The following is a 16,738-nucleotide window of genomic DNA, read 5'->3' on the forward strand; positions in this document are numbered from 1 at the left end:
CTATTGTTTTTTCAGTGAATTTCTAAGGTTTTTTAAATGCTAATTCCTAACTATATCAGGCATGAAACCTATGTTTTTTTCAGTGAATTTCGCAGGTTTTTTAAATGCTAATTCCTAACTATATCAGGCCTGAAACCTATGTTTTTCAGTGAATATATATATATATATATATATATATATATATATATATATATATATATATATATATATATATATATATATATATATATATATATATCAAGGCTCATTGGGGTGACCACAAGGCAAGCAGCACTCGAACACGACACTCTTTTCCCCAGTAAAAGCATTTATTTGGTATGCACAGCTTCGCTTCACAGTCTATTAGCATACGACTGCCACCTATTTTGGATAAGTAATTACGGACTACATCTCCCATTAATCATTGCGTTTTGTCTCATCCAGAGCAGCTGCATATCAGCGGACGATTGGATTAAAAAGGAGGATGTGGCCCGGCTTGCTTCCTTCGACTGCGGTGCCTCTGAGGAAGTGAACTACGAAACGCGTCAGGTGGCAGTCGTATGCTAATAGACTGAGAAGCGAAGCTGTGCATACCAAATAAATGCTTTTACTGGGGAAAAGAGTGTCGTGTTCGAGTGCTGCTTGCCTTGTGGTCACCCCAATGAGCCTTGATGTAACAAGCGGCAGGCCAGCCGCTGAGCGAGCACCACCCCATGTGAAGGGGGCCACGAGTTCCGAAGTACGGGGCTCAATGTGGAGCACGGCGCATGGATTGAGCGCGGCTTCACTCCTTGGGGCTCAATGTAGAGCTATGAACTTGCAATTATTAAGGAAGCAACCATCTATGGATAAGTAATTACGGACTACATCTCCCATTAATCATTGCGTTTTGTCTCATCCAGAGCAGCTGCATATCAGCAGACGATTGGATTAAAAAGGAGGATGTGGCCCGGCTTGCTTCCTTCGACTGCGGTGCCTCTGAGGAAGTGAACTACGAAACGCGTCAGGTGGCAGTCGTATGCTAATAGACTGAGAAGCGAAGCTGTGCATACCAAATAAATGCTTTTACTGGGGAAAAGAGTGTCGTGTTCGAGTGCTGCTTGCCTTGTGGTCACCCCAATGAGCCTTGATGTAACAAGCGGCAGGCCAGCCGCTGAGCGAGCACCACCCCATGTGAAGGGGGCCACGAGTTCCGAAGTACGGGGCTCAATGTGGAGCACGGCGCATGGATTGAGCGCGGCTTCACTCCTTGGGGCTCAATGTAGAGCTATGAACTTGCAATTATTAAGGAAGCAACCATCTATGGATAAGTAATTACGGACTACATCTCCCATTAATCATTGCGTTTTGTCTCATCCAGAGCAGCTGCATATCAGCGGACGATTGGATTAAAAAGGAGGATGTGGCCCGGCTTGCTTCCTTCGACTGCGGTGCCTCTGAGGAAGTGAACTACGAAACGCGTCAGGTGGCAGTCGTATGCTAATAGACTGAGAAGCGAAGCTGTGCATACCAAATAAATGCTTTTACTGGGGAAAAGAGTGTCGTGTTCGAGTGCTGCTTGCCTTGTGGTCACCCCAATGAGCCTTGATGTAACAAGCAGCAGGCCAGCCGCTGAGCGAGCACCACCCCATGTGAAGGGGGCCACGAGTTCCGAAGTACGGGGCTCAATGTGGAGCACGGCGCATGGATTGAGCGCGGCTTTACTCCTTGGGGCTCAATGTAGAGCTATGAACTTGCAATTATTAAGGAAGCAACCATCTATGGATAAGTAATTACGGACTACATCTCCCATTAATCATTGCGTTTTGTCTCATCCAGAGCAGCTGCATATCAGCGGACGATTGGATTAAAAAGGAGGATGTGGCCCGGCTTGCTTCCTTCGACTGCGGTGCCTCTGAGGAAGTGAACTACGAAACGCGTCAGGTGGCAGTCGTATGCTAATAGACTGAGAAGCGAAGCTGTGCATACCAAATAAATGCTTTTACTGGGGAAAAGAGTGTCGTGTTCGAGTGCTGCTTGCCTTGTGGTCACCCCAATGAGCCTTGATGTAACAAGCGGCAGGCCAGCCGCTGAGCGAGCACCACCCCATGTGAAGGGGGCCACGAGTTCGGAAGTACGGGGCTCAATGTGGAGCACGGCGCATGGATTGAGCGCGGCTTCACTCCTTGGGGCTCAATGTAGAGCTATGAACTTGCAATTATTAAGGAAGCAACCATCTATGGATAAGTAATTACGGACTACATGAGATACGGGACGGCTTTTTCGACTATTGTGCAGGGCTACACTCCTTGCGTGCGACACATATCAATTAGGTCCTTAAGGAATACCTTGACGAGATTGCCCTTGTCTGGTTGGAGAAGGGAATGCAAGAGTTCTCGGTGGAGCCTTTTTCTGCTGAGTAAATCGTGAGCGCAATCAATGACATTAATGGTTCGACTGCCCTGGGACTGGACAGCTTCACTGGAAATCTTTACAAAACCTATAAATACCTCCTGGCTCCTTATTTGATTAAGGTATATAATGAAGCACTCGAGTGCAAAGAACTCCCTCCTACGTTGTGAGAGGCCGTTATAATTCCCTTACCCAAGACTGGAAGTCATCCCCTCACATGTGGTTCCTAAAGGCCGCTATCGTTGCTGAATCTGGATTACACGATTCTCACCAAAATGATCGCACTTAGGCTGGCTCTTTTATTAGACCGTATCATCTCATCGGCCCAGTTGGGGTTTACCCCTCACAGGTCAACTGCATTAAATCTTCGCACATTGTTCACGGTTTTACACCAGATTTCACCGGAGGTTCCGGCTGAAGCCATTTTATAAAACACTGAAAAGGTCTTTGACTCCTTAGAGTGGCCCTTTATTCTCATGGTCATGACAAGAATGGGAATGCCTAAGGGTTTTGTTGAACTCTCTGCACTTTAATACACCTCCCCCACAGCCAGTCTTCGTTTGAATGACACTTTATCTTCTCAGTTTTGACTTCACCATTGCACGAAACGGGGTTGCTTCTGTCTCCATTACTCTTTATCTTTGAGCTAAATCTGCTAGTGCGGCATTTTCAGGAGCGGCACCTGCATAGCAGCCTCCAGTTTAAGATTACCCCCCTATTAGTTTCCCTCTACGTAGACAATGTCATCCTCTATGTTCGGCATCCAGAGGAGAACCTGGAGCCTCTAATTAGGGAAATTATTAGATCCATGAGTTTCTCCGGACTTGTCATCAATTGGGACAAGACATTAAATTTTCCCCTAACACCTAGTGCCACTAATGGGACTGCGGTTTCCTGTTGCAATGGTGTGAAGAATCAACTAGATATCTAGGTATCCAGATACACCGTGATACTCAGCAACTTTGAGGTTATACTACAGCTCGGCTATTTATAAACTCAAGCAACAGATAGATCACTGGCTAAAGCTTCCCCTTTCTATTGCGGGCAGTAAAGATGGTTGTCCTCTCTAAATTATTGTAATTTTTTCACAACATCTCCATCCCACTCTCCAACTGTTTTTTTTTAAATCATTCGATCTCATCTTATCAGGCTGATTTGGGGAGGGAAGAGGGCCAGGGTGTGCTGGGACACATTGACCTAGCCATATGAGTGGGGAGGGCTTGGTGTTCCAAACTTCCCGGTGTATTACCTAGTAGCTCATTGCAGCTTTGCACATTCTTGATATCACCCAGACGCCCAGATCCCTTATGCTAAACCGGAAGCAAACTTGGTGCTACCAGCCCTGCTTAACACAGTCTTACCGCAAGGCTTCCCCCGTGATCCCAGGGACATCCAAACAGTCTCTACAATGATTTGGGCGTGGCATAAGTTGACTCGGGTGGCAGGTAGGGGTTCATTATATTCCTAGGAGATTCCATAGTGCAATAACCCTCGGCTACCCGTTACGGAGGAAAGATTGGAGATTGGTGCAGCGGACTCTTGGTTCCTTCTCCCTGGAGTATTTCGGGGATCTTTTCCCAGGGGGTCATGTGTTCCATGCCTTGGAGGATGTGCGCTTCAGCTCCACCACTTTTATGGACAAATTTGTCATGTGTAGGGTGCGCGGAGCGTTTAGAGAGATAGTTGCTAGCTTTCCGCTGGAACCAGAGCCCTTCTCTCTTTTTACATTGGTGATCTCCAATAAAAAAAGGGAACCACCTGATTTCTAAACTGTATAGAGCAGCAATGGCTCTGGTTTCTATAGATGCCAGAGTAAGAAATGCTTGAGAGAGGGACCTTGGGCATCCTATACAGGACTCACAGTGGAAATAATGTTGTTCTCAGACAAATGAGATTTCCCCCAACAGTAGACACAACTTGATACATTTCAAATTCCTGTGGACAACTTACATGTCTCCGGCAAAGATTAACTCTATTGACTCGGGTAGGCCTCCCATCTGCCTGAAATGTGGGGGCCCACATGCTGATTTTGCACACATGACATGGAACTGTGTAAAAATAAGAGAGTATTGGAGGGCCGCATATGTAATTCTGTCACAAATTATAGGACAGGTATCAGTGCCCCTTTCTGAGGTCGCTTTGTTAGGCTATGTGGAGGGATTCCCCAAGCAATTGAGGAGGTTCACAGCACTTTTCCTTCTCCTTGCGAAGAGGGAAATTGATATTCGTTGAGGAAGTAGGGTTACCCCCATGGCTACTGCCTGGTTGTCGAACCTCACTTATTGCAACATCAATAGTGAATTATATGCGCCCCTGCCGCCTCCCACATCTAGACCAAAAGACATTAGGCAACCTCTGATGGACTATCTGCTGCAAACTGGGTCATCCCCTCCGACTATGCAACCGGATGGTATTGTCCCCACTGCAATAGGCTACATTTTCAATAATTACTGCTCCTTCAGGTTCCCCTGTAATTTGTTTAAATTTGAATTGTGTTGGACGGGCCACCCGGATAGAAATTAGACCAGAATGTATCTGATTATTGAAGGCCTCAGAAGGGGGATGGATATATATAAATTGAAAAACAGTTCTTCTTTATTTATTCCGATATGTGGACTTTATTTAGACTCCCTCATCACACACAAATGTTGCAATCATTGTTATGGTATATGAAAATGCAAAATTCCTTTATTGTGCACATTACAAAAAAAAGGAATTAAGAAAAATAAAAGATAGATCGAATTGCGTCTGGCTACTTTATCACCATTGATGACTTTTTTTCAGATCAAAGTGAAACTGAGCAATCACAATCTATTTCCAAGAAAGAAAAAATTAAACATTTCTATCTCTGACTGAAAAAGACTTAATTTGTGTCCCCTTGGTTGCATATTTGGTTTGCATTAGGGATCATGTTCCTGTTAATTTGGATTTGATAGTAACTGTCTTTGTCCTACTACTGAATGGTCATTACCTCCCACAACGCTCTGCAGTACAACTGTCACATGGACCAGAGGGACATTGTCATTGACGAGTGCCCATGATGTAGATCGACCATCTATAGGCTAAGCTGTAGGGTCTACTGACAAAGCCCAGAGATCTTCTATTATATAATATTACTTTTTTTAGCAAGGGGAGGGAGGTTAGGCACTATAGTCCTTTCTCCATTGTTTCTTTATTATGATATCTCCCTTCATGATTTATGGACTGACTGCTATGCTGACAATGTTTGTAGTATGCATTTTCCTGCTTGTTGTGGCACTTATACTGCATGTTAGAGCACGTTAGTTAAAATAAATATTTTAAACTGCTTCATGTCTCCTTCAGATCTTATTGTGGAGGACTATGAGAGAGTAAGCGAAAAGGTGTGTCTTTTTACTGTGATTCCTGAGAGAACTGGGAGCGTTGTGTTTTGGGATGTCTAATCATTTGTTTCTCTGGGAATGAGTAGGAGAGCAAGTGAGACACTATAGCTAGTTGGTCCTAGGTTCATGGGTACTAAGGTGGTGGGAAAACTCAGTCCCTATACACCCCGTTCTCAGTTCTTGCGCATAGTTCTGTGTAGAATCTCTAAAAATGAGGCCACCAATGATTGGTCTGGTACTTAGTCTCACCAGTTTCCGGAGATGTCCATGGTGGGGGGGGCTTAGCCTCCTGTATTTCATACGTTTTTCACACTTGAATTTTAAAAGGTTCTTCTCTATTTATTGACCCGCTTTTGCGCTACTGTCCTATTGATTTGGAATTCTGCTTTTCTATGGCAGTCGCTAATGCAGTGCCTAACAGCGCGGAGGTCATAGCCCATTTGAATCAACATGGAGTACCTAATGAGGGACCTGATATTACCTTTGTTGTTGAGGTGGGTGCAGCTTACCGCTTCAAAGTTTTCTATTCTTTGGTTACATTTCCAGCGATAGATGGGAATGATAATTTGTTTCATGACTCTACTGCAGCCGCGGTTTAGCAGAAACCTCACCCTTATCTATTACTTGAAGTCCTGTTGACAGCCTGGGAGCATACCATATGGTTTAATGGTGCCCTACCTCACCCTGTTTCTGTGGTCCGTTTAGGCCCCTTAACAGTTGATGGGGCCACGTGGCCCATTTCGGCTGTTTTTTCACCACATCCAAATTATCTTTATGTTCCTGTCGCAGAGCTACATCAATTACATACAACATTGATTCATATACTTAGAGTTGTCATTCAGTTGATGTCTCATAACATTCAAGTGGAATGCTGCTCAACTACAGGGACACGGTGGTGGTCTTGTTATAGGTCCCATCATGAATAATTCAGTGATGGGTAAGTGTTCTCAGAATAGGGATGATTTCCCTTACTGGCTTGCAGAAGAACTTGAGCAACTCAAAGCTGTTTTCCCCATACTACACCTGTTGAGAAACACAGGATCCTTACGATGAGTGTACCGAGTTGTATTGTTCCCGCTTTAGCTGATTGCACCACCTGAGACATGGTGTTTCCTGCAGTGTATACACTGTGCTTTGGCACCCCCTTTATGAGCGTTCTCCCGAGCGTTCTGAAGAAGATTCAATATGAACACGGGCTGGTCTAGCCCTGGAATTGGGGATGAGATTAATGGGCATGTTCCCTATTGTGTTCGATATGATTCTGGCTAATGTTAAAGATAAAGCAGTTAGCTTGCAAGTACGTCAACGTCTTTCGGTGATGGCAAACGTTGTTCGGCAAGGGCAGTTACCAATCATTATTGCGGCTGTATATATATCATTAGGTCGCAATAGTTTGGGAGTAAGACCTTATACTCAGGTACACAGTAAACCCCCTTCAGACAAGGAGGGTCATCCAGTCTTTCCTAAAAAGGCATGGAATAAAAATCAGCGGCAGCAACAACAGAAGCCTAGTTCTCGTGCTGGGTCACCAACACCAGATGATTCTGACCGTACATATGATTTGAGTGACCGCTCTAAAATTAAAACACCAGAGAGGTTTCAGGTCCCTGATCCTCATTCGCCTCGTTCCTTTCAGGAATTAGCGGCTGAACAGTTCAGTGGGGGAGAGCGTCAGAATCGCAGACAAGGCCAGTCTAAGCTGACAAGACGGGACTTGCAGCGCCAGTTTGATGTAAACATAGGAGGGACCACCTCAGCACTGTGCCCCTTTTCAAAGGAAGAAAGCTGCTGCACTGACTTCAAAGTATGACTCAGATGGTGAGGACCCTGCTCCTCAACAGCGTGGCAGGAGTTACAATAGTGCGGGAGGCACTCCACCAGTGTCTGGAGGCGAAAGCAACTGACACGTTCATTTCAGTAGAAACAGCTGACACATGAGTTGCACCCCCTGATAGGCTTTATGAAATAAGCCTTCAAATTGAAGGTCATATTAAACGCATGATTAAGACGGTCATTTGGGACAGCCTTACTTCTTCCTATGAAATTTTGTTAGCGGAGGTGTATTGGCCTCACCTCTTTGTTCTAGCTTCTTCTAGGGGGGGGGATGTTATTTTCCCGAGTTTTTCGATTTATGTCTCAGAGGAGGCTAAACAAGCATATGCAGCAGAATGGGTGCAAGCGCTTGCCTCAGCTGTATATCGCAATTAGGTGGGTTGGGATATTGAGTACCCAGTATATGAGATTCTTTTGTGATCTATGCCACAACCCTAACCACAATATCCAATTAAACATGAAGCAAAAGACCCAATAGGAACATTAGGGTGTAATTGAACCCTGTGTTTCATCCATCAATAATCCTCTTTTACTGATTTCAAAACCGGATAGTTCATATCGTATAGTTTTGGAGGACCATAATATGAACAGTCATGTTCATACCTTTGTGGTACAGGACACCCGCAGCTTTCTGTTAGTCAATACCATTGTTAGTAAAAAATATAAGACGACTCTTGCAATCTCCAATGGATTTTACAGTCACAATTTGGCTTCTGAAAGCCGTGACTGGACCACATTCAGCACCCTTGGCAATCACAAATGGTAGACTTGTTTACCTATTAGGTATGGGAATAGTCTTGGCAATTTTGCGGCACGGATAGTTTCTCTTTTGTATGACATTGACCCTGATGCATTCTCCTACGTCAATGACATTTATTTGATGGATTTTGAATTGATACCACATCTTGCCCATGTGGATTGCATCATAATGTATTTTGCTAACTTTGGATACAAATTCAACATTGCCAAGTCGCAAATTGTCTGTTTGGCAGTTCTTTCTATGGGTTACAAAGTCACCAATGAAGGTAGGGGGTTGGCCCCTAATTTTCTGGAGAAATGTGCTCAATTGCAACCTCCTTCTACTCTTACAAAGTTACAATCTTTCCTGGGTTTCCTGAATTTCAGGAGGACATACATTCCTGATTATACCTCAGGGTAAACACATGTTCATGGTCTCTCTATTACCTGCTTTAGAGGTTGTTACAAAAGCTTGTCTCCCAAACTTTAAAGCCTTGCATCCACGTTTGATACAATGGGCTAGTTCTTTGTCGTCAGCTGATGTCAACTTTATTTTTCATCCTTGTTTGCAGACACAGGAGTTTTTACAATATGAACATATTCACCCACCTCCTCTGCCATTACTTCCTCTTGGTCAGTACCAATGCATTGTTTACACTGATGGATCTGAACAGCCAGCCATTGGTTCTAAACACGCAATTTTGGCAGCATGAGCATTAGTGGCACAAAAAATGTAAATGGGGATTTTAAGTCCTCTTTGGTTCACACACAGTCCCTTGGTGATGGCACAACTCAATTGGCGGAGGTACGTGCTTTGGTTTTGGCTCTTGAATTTGCTGATCTAGAATTTCCTACACTTATTGTGTGCAATTCCTTTTACTGTTTACAATCCTTCAATGACAACTTATTCTTTTTGAAACAAAAATGATTTATGTGATTCTAAAGGTAGTACAACTAAGCATAAAACACTTTGGGCTCAGGTGGCTGCTCTTAAGGAATGTTTGCCACTCACACATGTTATCCATACCTTGCGCCATCAACGTGTGGGAGCACACGCTGTTGGTAATTCCCTGGCTGATGAGGCAGCTAAATCTGCAGTAGTCACTTGTTCTGTAGCAGCAGTCACTAGGTCCATGACTAAAATTGATGATGATATCTTAGCAGCTATTGCTGCTAAGAAGGAGGGAACAGAGTTTCCCCATGGTTTTACTTCACATTATACTTACCACTTGTCAACAGATCAAATTCCATTTGCTACTGTTCTGTCTATTGGGGATCGGCTGATTCCCAACAAGGACTGCACTCTTTCTTTAATCATAGCCGCACATGAAAGAGTTGTTTCTGCACATGCTGGTGTGAATGCGACTGTTTCTCTTTTGCAGCAGCATTTTTGGTGGCATGGTTTATATCAACAGGCACATAAATATGTTGTTTCTTGTGACATTTGTCAACAAATTAAGCCTTCTACTGTTGCACCCACCACATACTCTGCTTTACATCTCTAATCAGCCATTTGGCTGAATTTATCTTGATCACTGAAGTCTGTTGACATCTGACACTGCTTTTAAACACATCTTAGTTGCAGTGGATTCGTGCACTAGATTTCTTTGGGTTTGGCCTCAACGTAGTGCTAAAGCTCGAACTCTCATTAAAGATGTGCATGTCTTTCTTGGGAAATTTCCTTATGGCACCTTCCATTCTGGCCAAGGTCCTATATTTCCCTCTAAGTCTTACTGGGATGCAATGAAGTCCCTGGGGCTGCAGGTGCAATATTCCTCATCATACCAGCCCAAGGGCAATTCAGTTGTGGAACGGATGAACTGTAAATTAAAGCAATCTTTGACAGCTAGAGTCTTAGGTTCTGGCAGCAGTTGGTTGGCTCATTTGTATGAAGTCCAACATGCATTATATAATCTCCATAGAAGATCTCTGAGGGGGCAGACCCTATATTAAATGCTCTTTGTTATTGAAATGTTTGTGCCATACCTTGATGGTCTATAGTGGTGGCGGCTACCGCAACCTTCATCGTAGATAATCATTGTGCTATGTTACAGGGTCTACAAAAAGCGCATGATGCACAAGCAAGAGCCCAGTTGCCTTCTTCTGCTGATCAGGCGGTGCTGATTCCTGTTTCTGGCTGGCTTCCTAATGTTGGATATCTGGTCCGTGAAACGGTGGAGAACACAAAATAATTTTGTCAATCCTACCATGCATCGGTCAGAGTCCTTGGCTTGAAAGGCACACGTACTGTGATCCTGCCTCTTTTACCTGATCATAAGGAGAATCACTTCATTTCAATCGAACATGTTACTGTTGCCCCATATGGCCGATACTGTATACTATGCCTCAAAGTATTTCACATCAATAATGTTCGCTGAACCCAATGGTTTCTGTATCTTCGACTACTGCCCAGCAATTACAAGGGTAGATGGAAACCTCAATTGAATTATTATCAGTTTTTCCTTCTACATCCACTCCTGAAGATATTAAGTATGATTCTCCTCCAGTTGAAGTCATAATTGACATTGTAGTAATCAAAACCTTCTCAGGGGCTTCACTGATACACCTGGTCCTTTTACACCAACAAAGAAGAGATTGGCACAGAAGCTGTAATATAAAAGACATCTTTTTATTTAACCTCTGAAGAGGGAAAAAAATGTGTCACACAGCATTCTCAAATCACTGTATGGGACATTTTCTAAGGAGTACAGAGAACAGGGGCATTATATACCCACACAGGGGCTGAAAAAAGGCGGTACAAGTACACATGAGAAGAGTTATGCACATAGATGGTCATACAGAAACTGCACAGTCAACAAGTAGGAGGAGTAATACGTTGCTGACATCAATTATAACAGCCTGACAGTTCTATATTAGGAACAGGTGCATTCTACTAGCTAGGCCCATCTGAGCATGTGCAAGACTCTGGGAGAGGGAAACAGCAAATGTCCAGCATATAGCTAACTAAAATGGCTGCCAAGTACAAAATGGCTTTCAGCTCATGCTAAGAGATTAATGCAATCTTCAACAGATGGTCCTTTAAGCATGAGCTAAAGACATTTCCCATAATCCAGTAGGAAAACAGAAAATATGCACATTAGATTTTTTTCATAAATTTATCAATATCCTAATTCATTGCTAGGTGGGCATTTCTCATTCTAAATATTGTTAAGCGGGTATGTATAAGGTATAAGCAGGAGTGCAAAGGGAACAGAGAATTGGGTCATACAGATAGCAGGAGAGAGTAATTACTATTTTCAGAAACAGAACTATTAGCTTTCTAGTCCTAAGAAAATCCTAGAACCATCCAGTAAAAACATTTTCAAGGCTCCTATGCATTTCAGTGACCATCAATTTCAACTTCAAAATAGCCAACAGCACATATCTAATAAAAACATTTTTGCTAGACTTTTCCAGTGTTTCCTTTATGAGGGCTAGAGTATCAATCAAGGAAAGGGTAAAGTAACATTTGTCAACTGCTCAGAGGAACTTTTCTCTCTTAGAATAAACATTATTCCTAATACAAACAGGACCATGAGAATTAGGATGAAGAGCTGCAAAGGGCTGCTCTTCCTCAAAAATGGGACAACCAATGGGGTACATTTTCCGTGTCCGTTTGAGCCTCACAGGCAGGCTCTTGTTGTTCCCACGGTGGAGCTGCACAACTCGCAACTCAGGAATCACGACCCAGTTTCAAGGGAAAAGTTTCTTCTTTCAGGATAGGGTAATAACCCACCTGGGCAAATGCTCTTAGCGATCCTGTCCAGTGTCTCAGGCAGTGCACCAGTTTTCTTCACTTTAATCTAACAGGCACCAGAGACACAGCACCTGCACCCTGAACTCAAGTCCTTCCCTAACTCCTGTATTGCTCTGCTGGCACACTGCTCTTTCCTTGGGGCCATAGATTGCATTCAGTGTGCCCAGGTATCTCTTGACCAACAAAGGTGAAGACTTTACAGCCACTTTGGGACCAGGATTCAGAGGCCTGTTGCTAGGATCTCTGAAGCAACCCTTGTTTCAAAGGGGGTTACCTCAAGCAAAAACTTTCTCGCCTTCCTGGTCGGTCTGTGACTCTCGGCTGGGCATCAAAAACTTGATCCACGATTTCTCCTTTCTGATTTGTGACCCCGTCTTTCGCCCAAGACAGTGGCAGGGGTACACACTTCACATCCCAGTGCTTCCGGCCTTCTACCTTCACTGAGGTCCTGGTTGCCAGCAATGCCTGTGCTGGTTACCTTCACTTTGAATTCAAGCTGGACTGGTGCTGACTCCTCAAGCTAGATCTGACGTCTGCGCCCCTCTGGCAATGGTTGTAAGGCAGCAAATATCTATTGGTGGACAGAACAAAAGGTCTTTAGACAAGGCACAGAAATAATCCATCAACAGAGAGGTTAGTCTCAGAATACTTCCTAGTCTAGGGACGCCCCATATATTAGCAAGGCACCCAAGAATCACTTTCATCTATGTGAGAGTAAAAAAAACAACAGCCTCGACCTATTGGCAAATTTAAAAGGAACTCTTTGGTGAACTGACAAGAGTAATACGTCACCCAATCCCAAGCAGCCAAGGAAGTCTGTGTTCATTTACTGAATTCTGAGGAAAAGAGAAAAACAATACAGACATACTCCAAATCCTTACATCTGTATATTCCCATCTTAATCATCTAAAGACCCTCAAGAAAAAAGGAAATGTTCTACACTTTTACTCATGGACTTTGCATTAATTGTACAGGACTGCAGACACTTCTAAAATGATTTATCTTAATAAAAGCACCAACCTACATTGTATGCTTAGGACCATGCTCTCACGTTATAGGAGCAACAGGAACATCTAAAACTGCTAGTTTAACAAGGATTCCTATTACATAAATAACTAAAAACTTCAACATAATGGGTACATTTTCTCCAGTAGAACATCGTGTGACAAACAGACTCCTATAAAACAATATTTTCCTCAAAACTGTTTGCAAAACTGTATGTAGCATGAGAATAACAAACAATAGTGGTGTTATAACCTGAGAATTTTAGAACAAAAACTAACCACAGCTAGTTCCCCTTAAAGATCAAATAAGGAAACCACAATCTAGACTACTCATCCTTTCATAATTTCATCAGACAGGATGGGCAGTAACAAAAGCAAATTTATTTATTCATTTTATTAATGATAATAATGTTAAAAACAGTATTACTGAATAGCCAATTAAATGTCTCATGGCTATTTCACAGACAGTTTAGACAGGCTCAAAAGATATTGAGAAAAAGAGAGAGAAAACATAAATTTGCCTACCCTTAATTTGTAGAGGAGCTAGCCTCCTCCCCCCATTTTTTACAGTAGGAAACCTGTAACAGGTTTCATTCTGTCAACACTATCAACCCCAATTTGTAGCAACTGGGCATAAACAAACTCTGAGGAGCTAAATAGCACATTGAGCTAGCTAAAGAACATATTCCTTTAGCAAATGTACAAGTGTAACACAAGGGCACATGAATTCAAACTAAATCCCATTGCTTCCTTAATTCAGCCCTAAAAGCATTAGTGCTATATATATGGCAGAGCCATTGTCTTAATAACAGCTCACATATACCATTATTATTCAATCTGTTCATATGAGTGAACAAAAACTTGCTTTTGCCAAAAAAAGTAAGCAAAACCTCTTTCTGTCCCTGCCCTGCCATTTCGTCTTTCAAATGTCGAAATGTCAAAGCAAATGATGCGCTGAGCCCTGCTTCTAAATGTAGAACTTCGACCTTTAACCTATTCGCAGCTGTTCCATCTTGTGTGCAAGGTTTTCATGCAGTTTCACCAGTTCAAAGGGACCCTGGAGACTGGGAGCTCAACAACCCACTCCATTCCTGTCTACCAGCAATTCAGAGGTAAGCTTAATACCTTCTGACAGTTTTTTTGTACATATTTATATTTGTAAGCAGTGTGCTGAGTGCTTTTCTAGCAGTATAGATGTCAGCTATTCATTCTATACTTACATTTGGGCATTTACTGGAGCCTAAGGCAGTTTAAAAGTTGCTCTGATTGGAATAACCTCATTTAAATAGTTAATTTTACTCAATTTCGACTTTGATGTTTGGGGCACTTAAAAATGAATATCCTAAAATGTGTTTGCATACTAGTCATCCCCAGAATGTCCTCTACATATCCCAGAGATGTGGCATCAGAAATGTATAATGTATACCCTTATAAAAATGAGTTTTGTACGCCTACGTAAAGTGACATTGCACATGTAAGTGACCCCCTATTGCTGTATAGCACGGCTTAAATTCAATTTGGATGCTAGGAGGTCACAGCATCATTATTAGGCATTATAAATATTAAAAAACTAATTTAATGCACCTATTTTAAATAACATTTTATTTATAATCAAAATATATATATATTTTTTTTAATAAATCCAATCATTTTGATGAGTCCACATATGAAAAGCAAGCTGCATCCCTTGCCTATCATATTTAAACGCATTCATTCTTAGCCCTAAGCACAGAAGCTTTTAAATAAAGGACAGTCTTTATTATTTAACATCAAAAAACACTCTTATCCTTATTTGAAAAGGCATTAAGAAAAGAAATTCCTACTGTCAATCTGTCCTCTGTTTATCAAAAATAATGAACCTGATTTCTAACTTTTAAAACAGCAGTCTTAAATGCAGGGTTTTACTCCGTGTTTGCACTGACTTAAGATGTAGTCGACTTCAGCTGTTTTCTGTGGCCGGAGTCAGAAATAGTCTAATGTTTACACAGCTGCTTGACACGAAAAGGCGTCAAATTCACAAGCCTTTCAAGTCAGCCTTTCGAGCCAGCACAAATCTGTCGTTCTGTAACGTGTATTTTAGTTCAGCAACAACCAACTCACTCAGATAATGTGAATGCCTTTTAATACCTAATACATAAGGATAAATGCTGTGACATTTTGAATCTTAATTTATTTATTGCAAAACACACAATTTCGTTTTTGAAGCTTTTTTATTCCTATTCAATGTGAATTCTAATTTTATCTTTAACATTGTGGCAATTTGCACGCATGTATAGTGTCTTACTCTGTCAATTTAATGATAGCGCGCAGCTATTTACCATATATTATATAATTCATTGCTGGATTCTTTTAAAATATATTTTATTTTAATGATGTTTTACATAACAGAATGATGACCAAAAAAAAACATTGAGCTAATTCTAGACATTTTCAAAACGGTGTCATATACTCAGAACACATAACACAGAGAGCTTAAGGCGCGCCATTCTTACACCAAGAGTGCAATTGGTACATACTCACACAAGTACCACTAATGACAAACCACAGACATTTAAACACACTTTAACCCACAGATCAACACTTAAGCCAGAAACAAAAGACAGCCCACAGACTGTACTTAAACCAAACCATTTGTAAATACTAGTTGTAAGTCATATTCACTAGATTTGGCTGGCAGAACACCAGGAAAAAAAAACGCTTTGCATATCACCACTTATGAATGTTACTAAGTGCACAGACCAGGATCCTTTCTACGTACATATTTAGTTCCTCGGGGTACTTGTCACCAAGGAAGTAATATGTTTCTATACCTAAACCTAGTTAGGTATCCCCTCTAGGGGAGCCGGCTAATTCTATACAAGTTCCAAGGGTACCTACAATAAAGCAACACATTCTACGATGTGTGCTAAGAACAGGCATGCCAAAAATATTGCAGCATATACAATATTATACACAAAGTAGCACTTAACTCAAAGTGTGCCGTTCAAGAATACAAAAGTTTCTCATTACCTGCCTACATAAACTGCAGTTTACATATTTCCAAATTCCAAATATTGGCCAACTTTCATACAAATCCAAAAAGCGTCGTAACAAACGACCTTACCAAGCACAAGTTTCCAGATTCTAACTGCCAAGTTCTGAGTGACCAAACGGTCAGTTTTAGAATACTCACGCCAAAAATGTTCTCCGTCAGGAGTGGTAAGCAGTTGGAGGAGTCCAATCAGGAAGACCAGAAATATACTGGGCTGCAGAGACAGAATCTCAGTTTTAGGGTACCTTTTTACTAGAGTCCTGTTCTGTCCTCCTCAGTAGATTCCTGTCTCCCATCAGGATCACTCCCTTGGATAGCCACTTCTCTGATGAGCCTCACAGAGGGCACCAATTGTAGAAATCAAAACCTTCTCAGGGGCTTCACTGATACACCTGGTCCTTTTAAACCAACAAAGAAGAGATTGGCACAGAAGCTGTAATATAAAAGACATCTTTTTATTTAACCTCTGAAGAGGGAAAAAATGTGTCACACAGCATTCTCAAATCACTGTATGAGACATTTTCTAAGGAGTACAGAGAACAGGGGCATTATATACCCACACAGGGGCTGAAAAAAGGTGGTACAAGTACACATGAGAAGAGTTATGCACATAGATGTTCATACAGAAACTGCACAGTCAACA

The sequence above is a fragment of the Triturus cristatus genome, chromosome 7 (assembly GCF_964204655.1).
Source record: "Triturus cristatus chromosome 7, aTriCri1.1, whole genome shotgun sequence".
In the NCBI taxonomy this organism is placed as follows: Eukaryota; Metazoa; Chordata; class Amphibia; order Caudata; family Salamandridae; genus Triturus; species Triturus cristatus.